Source organism: Petaurus breviceps, unplaced genomic scaffold (genome assembly GCF_028583685.1).
Source record: "Petaurus breviceps papuanus isolate PSGF00001 unplaced genomic scaffold, PetGlider_PUasm1.0 177, whole genome shotgun sequence".
Lineage (NCBI taxonomy): Eukaryota > Metazoa > Chordata > Mammalia > Diprotodontia > Petauridae > Petaurus > Petaurus breviceps.
In genome coordinates, this window is record NW_027185776.1 from 3852229 (window position 1) to 3858658 (window position 6430).

Genomic DNA, 6430 nt, shown 5'->3' on the forward strand with positions numbered 1-6430 from the left:
CCACAACTTATTCAGCCATTCCTCAATTAATGGGCATCACCTCAATTTCCAATTCTTGGCCACCACAAAAAGAGTTGCTATAAATATTTTTGTACATGTGGGTCCTTTTCCCATTTTTATGATCTCTTTGGGATACAGACCTAGACCCCTTGCTGGGTCATAGGGATACACATTTTGATAGCCCTTTGGGCATAGTTCCAAATTACTCTCCAAAAATGGTTAGATCAAATTCACAAATCCATTAGCAATGCATTAGTATTCCAATTTCCCCACATCTTCTCCAGCATTTATAATTTTTCTGTTTTGTCCTGTTAACCAGTCTCCTACATAATATTCTTGACAAGTGAACTTGATTACCTCCAAATGATGGGGAAGCTCATTATTTCATAAAGAATCTCATTCCATTTTTGGCCCCATCTAGGTGGCACAGTAGATAGAGCACCAGGCCTGGAATCATCTTCCTGAATTCAAATCTGGCCGGTGACACTTACTAGCTGTGTGACCCTGGGCAAGTCACTTTACCCTGTTGCCTCAGTTTCCTCATCTATAAAAATGAGCTGTAGAAGGAAATGTCAACTACTCCAGTATCTTTGCCAAGAAAACCCCAAATGGGATCATGAAAAGTTGGACAAGACTGAAACAACTGAACAACAAATGTCATTCAATGAGCAAATTCTACTCTCAGTCAGGTACCTAGGTGTTTAAAATTTGAGTCCTTGTTTTCCCCAAAGACTTCCTCACTGAGTTCTTGTTATACTGAGGTACTTTGCCAACAGGAGTATTTATGGATCCTAGGAAAGAAACTATGGAGAATTTGGGAACTTACCACTGGGAATCAGTATGGGCTAATAAAGAGAGTACTAGATTTAGGGTCATTTGACCTAGTTTGCATTCCTGCGTTGACGTTTAATACTTGTTGTCACATTGGGAAAATAATTTATGTAACTTGCCTATTAATTAGGTCATTCAGCTAATAAATGTTTGTGGTGAACTCAGCTCATCCTAATTCTAAGTTCAGAACTTTATCCACTATATCATATTTCCTCTCTAGAGCAGTTAGTCTTAGAGTCTGGAGAGTGGAAAGTCAAGTCAATTCCATAAGCATTGGTTAAGAGCTTACAACTCCAGAGTTCCAGGTACTATGCTAAATACTGGGGATAAGCATGCAAGAAAAAAAAGACAGTCCCTGCCCTCAAGGAGCTTACCTTCTAATGAGGGGAGGACAACACATAAAAGGGAGCTGAGCATCATGGGAGAGGAGAAGTACCTCCATAGGGGTATGGTCGTGAATTCCAGAGAGTGAAGGATGACTGGTCTGAATTCTTCATCAAAATGGAGATTCTGGGATGAAATCATTAATGGGAGAAAGGGGCCACAAGGGTGAAGGGAGAAGGCAGCTGAAACATTGTTTGAGAAAGACTTAGAAAACTCAAGTTTGAGTCATAGCTTGGCCACTTACTAGTTGTATAACTATAGGCCAGTTACTTTCCTTTCCTTGGACTCAGTTTCCTTACCTGTAAAATGAAGGAATTGGGTTAGACAATCTTATAAGTCTCTTCCAGTCGAAACATTCTGTAAATAAATGACATATTTAAATATTGTCTACAAAAACTGGAGAGACAGTGTGGTATAATGGATCATAGAACAAGATCTCAAAACTAGACTATGAAAGCAGAAGTTCTCAGAGGAGCATATACTTAGAGCTAAAATAAGTCTTATTTATTTATATCCTTAGTCTAGCTATGTGTTGGTGAATGTTTAACTACTGACTCTGGGGAAAAAAGAAAGTACAACACACTTTAAGTTTAATTTGTATTATATTAACATTTTCTTCATAACTTTCTTAAGTCTAGATAATCAACAGAATAATAAATCAAGCCAAGATTTGTAGTATTTGCCAGTTTCCAAGATGTAAAGGCTCACACTCAAAATTTAATAATAAGCTCTCAAGAGTCAGTACAAGCTGACTCCAACACTGGTCCAACACATTCACTTTCACTTTATAATGGAAGAAACTGTGGCCCAGACAGGGAAATTGGCTTATCAGAGGTTATGCTAATAATCAGTTTTGTTCTTTTAAAGTCTTCTACTTATATTGGGGATAGGAGAGCTGCAGAGGACAGTGTTTGAGGATTAGGGTCAGGCCTAGATCAGGACCTGAGGTCAGAGATAAAATTAAAAAAACAAAACAAAATGGTTTTCTGCTTTTTTTGCTGAAGGGGGGAGGGGCAGAGAGGGAGAGGAGGGAAGGCAGGGCAATTGGGGTTAAGTGACTTGCTTAAGGTCACACATCTAGTAAGTGTGTCAAGTGTCTGAGGCCACATTTGAACTCAGATCCTCTTGATTCCAGGGCTGGTACTCTATTCACCGTGCCACCCAGCTGCCCCATATTTTCTCTATCTCCCCTATCTCATCTACCTAACCCAGTAATTTGCAACCTTCCTTTAAATAGTGATTAATGTTAAAACAGAGGAAATTGTAAAATGACTTTCACCCACTCAAAAATCACATGAAAATAGTTCAGGAACAAAAGTGCCATTCTCTATATCCCACCCTACCTTAAATCTGGGTCAATTCCAAGCAACAAAATGGCTTACTGGGTAGAGTACTGGACATGTAGTCAAAAAGACCTGAGTTCAAATCTCTCTTCTGAAATGTATGTCTGTGATCCTGGGCAAGTCACTAGACCTCTGTTGATCTCATTTTCCTAACTGTAAAATGAACAATAATAGTATCTCCCCCACAAGATTATTGTGAGGATAAAATGAGGTAATATATGCAAAGCACCTTTTAAGGCAGTAATTAATGCTTATTGTTGTTCAGTGACTTCTGACTCTTTGTGACCCCATTTGGAGTTTTTTTGGTAAGTGCTGGAGTGGTTTGCCATTTTCTTCTTCAGCTCATTTTACATATGGGGAAACTGAGGCACACAGGGTTAAAGGACTTGTCTAGGGTCACACAGCTAGTAATTGTCTGAGGCTGAATGATTCTTCCTGAATCTAAGCTCATGTTCTATCCACTGTGAAACCTAACTACCCAAATAAATGCTAGCCAGCTATTATATATAATGGTAACAATAACAAATATGTTTTCAGCGCCTACCTTGTATAAAGCACTGTGCTAAATACTGAAAATACAAAGACAAAACTAAAAAACAAAACTGCTCCTACTGGGTAAGAGTAAAGATAACATTCCACTGGTGACTTATATACTCAAACCAGTAAATATAAGATGACTTGAGGAGACTAAAAGCTCTAACAACTAAGGCAGGGCTAGGGAACTTGTGGCCTTGAGGCTTCATATGGCCCTTTAGGTCCTCTGGATTCAGTCACAGGGCTGTACTTGAGGACCTAGAAGGTCACATGTGGCCTCAGGGTTGCAGGTTCCCCTCTGATCTAAGGGAATCAGGAAAGGCTTCCCATAGTAGGTGCCCTTTGAGTTGAGTCTTGAAAAAGGTTAAGAATTAAAAGAGGTAGAGGTGAGGAAGAAGGGGAACAGCCAGAAAGCAGTGTGGTTTGGCTGTAGAATGTGAAAGGAAGTTGTACAAAATTTGTCTGACAAGTCACAATCTTGTGAAGAAGGGCTTTAAATAGCAAGTGGAAGAGTTTGTATTTTATGGTAGAAACCATAGGAAGACATCAAAAATCCCTGAGCAGGGGCATGGTGTGATCTGATTCATGTTTTAGGAATATTATTTTGGCAGTTGTGTAAAAAAGAGACCATGAAAGTAGGGAGCCCAGTTAGGAGGTGATCTCAGTAATCTGGCTAAGAGTGATGAGGACCTGAGCAAGGGTAGTGGCTTTGTGATTAGGGAGAAGGGGATGGATGTGAGAGATATTGTGGAAGTAGAATTGATCAGACTTTGCAACTGATTTCAATATGGAGGGTGGTGGAAAAGAGTCAAGGTTATTAACCTGAGTGACTGGGATGCCAATGGTAGCCATTATGGAAAAAGAGAAGTTGAAAGGAGAGACAGTTTTAGGAGGTCATAGATTATGAATTCCATTCCAGACATGTTGAAATGTTCATGAGACATCTAGATAGAGATGTCCAACAGGCATTTGGTGATGGGGGACTGGAATTCTGAAAGAAGCTAATACACATATGTAGAGTTGATGATCTTATGTAGAAAGCTGATAAACACTTGGTGATTGATAAGACCACTAAAAGAGAGAGGGTGTACAGAGAGAAGAGGGCCTAAGACAGACCCCTCCTGGATAGCAACATTTAGTGGGCAGGACACAGATGATGGTGCAGCAAAGGAGACTGAGAATGGGTCACATGGGTGTCTAGAAAACCTAGGATGTTGGTCAACAGTGTTAAAGCTGCAGAGAGGTCAAGAGGGATGAAGACTGAGAAAAACTCGCAGACTGACCAGTTTAGAGATTGTTGATAATCACTGAATGGTGGTGTTAGAAGCCAAATCATAGGAGTTGAAAAATGAGGGCGAGGTTAGGAAGTGGATGCAATGAGTGTAGACAGATTATTCTAGGAGTTAGACTGTGAAAGGGAAAAAAAAATATATAGGATGCTATCTTGAGGGGATGGTAGGGTCAAGTAAGGTTTTTTTGTTTGTGTGTTTTTAAGGATAGAGGGGAACTGACCTGTTTGTAGGAAACTGGAAAGGATTCAGTAGATAAAGAGAGCTAGAAATTGAGTGAAGTAGAAAAAGGATGACCAAAGGGGACAGACTCTGAGGAGACAGGAATATAGCAGATCAAGGGCACAGGTAGAGGGGTTGACTCTACCAAGGAAAAGTACTATCTATTCATCACAGACTGCAGTAAAGAAGGACATAATGGGATATGATGTAAAAGGGTTTTGAGATATAGAATAGGGGAGAAGAGCAGGTACTTATGGCAGCTAAGTGGCCCAGTAGATAGAGCGCCTCTCCTGTATCAGGAAGACCTGAGTTCAGATGTGACTTGAGATGGTTATTATCTGTATGACCCTGAGCAAATCACTTACCCTCTAATTTGCCTCAGTTTTCTCATCTGTAAAATGGGGATAATAGTGTCTCCCAGAATTATTCTGAGGATCAAATGAGGTAATAATTATAAAGAACTATATAAATACTGGGCAGCTAGGTGGCACAGCAGACAGCACCATCCCTGGAGTCAGGAAGACTATGAGTTCAAATCTGGCTTCAGACTTACTAGCTGTATGACCTTGGACAAGTCACTTAATCCTTTTTGCCTCCATTCCTCATCTGTGAAATGAGTCAGAGAAAGGAATGACAAACCACGTCTTTATCAAGAAAACCCCAAATGGGGTCATGAAGAGTCTAGTACAACTGAAAAATGACACAAAAAATAGAAGTGTTAGCTACTTTTACTCAGATTTTTCTCATTTAGGTATGATGTGGGGTCCTTTACTGAGAGGCTGGTGGAAGGAGTTGGCATAGGGGCTTTGAGAAAGGAATAGAAGATTTGGACCAGCTACTGTAGAGGATGTGATAAGGAATCACAGACATCATTCATAGATTCACAAAATGTCAGATCTAACCGTAACCTCTAACCCTCTCATTACACAGATAAGGAAACCAAGGGTAAGGCAGATGAGGTGACTATCTCCAAGCTTACACATCTGTTTAGTCCAGGGGCTCTTAACCCTTTTACACCAAAAGGCGTAGAACCCTTTGGCAGTCTGGAAAAATCCACGATTGAATATCAGAGTAACATTTTTCAGTTCATGAAATAAAATACATAGGAGTTACAAAGGAAACAAATTATGTTGAAATACAGTTGTCAAAATATTTTTAAAAAACAACACAGTAATAACAACAAATTCATCGACCCCCCAGTTAAGAGCCCCTAGTTTATCAGAAGAATTGGGATTTGGAATTAGGCCCCCTGACCCTCAGGGCAGGATTCTTTCTAATTGTATTATATATCCTTGCCTCTGGACTTTGAAAACTCAGGAAGAGACCATGAGGACAAGGTTTCAAACTCTCTATATCCCCCAGATTCCTGCACAGAGCAGGTGCTTAATAAAAGCTTGTTGAATTAAACTTGTCAAAGAACAGAAGAGGAAAAGGGTTTGAGTGCTCTGATTTCCTGGAGGAGGCAATTCTCAGCCTAGATGGGACCTGGCCCTGAAGGCACCATAAGCCTGGGACAATTTCATGACCTCAGCTTGCAGCTAACCACTCTAACCACTTTTTCAAATCTTCCTTGGAGGTGGAGAATATCATGTCACTTCATATCTTCCTTCTGTGTGGTTGTGTTTTTTTTTTAAAGGGGGGGGGGTGTGAACCTCATTGTTGTCTTATATGGTCATTCAAATCCCTTGGTGCTTCCTCAGAAGGCCAAAAATAATCCAGAGCTGAGAACAGCTGAGTCCAGCCCAGAGCAAGCTGTGGCCATCTGCTTTCATTCAAAGTCCCAGTGCCCAGCGCCAGCCTCTCTCTCTCTCTCTCTCTCTCTCTCTC

General features: G+C 40.4%; 1 protein-coding gene across 6 annotated transcripts in view; it reads left to right on the forward strand.

Moving 5' to 3' along the window:
- The window catches only part of ASB2 (ankyrin repeat and SOCS box containing 2), a 97404-nt gene that overhangs the window by 39812 nt on the left and 51162 nt on the right, over positions 1 to 6430 (forward strand). The window lies entirely within an intron of this gene.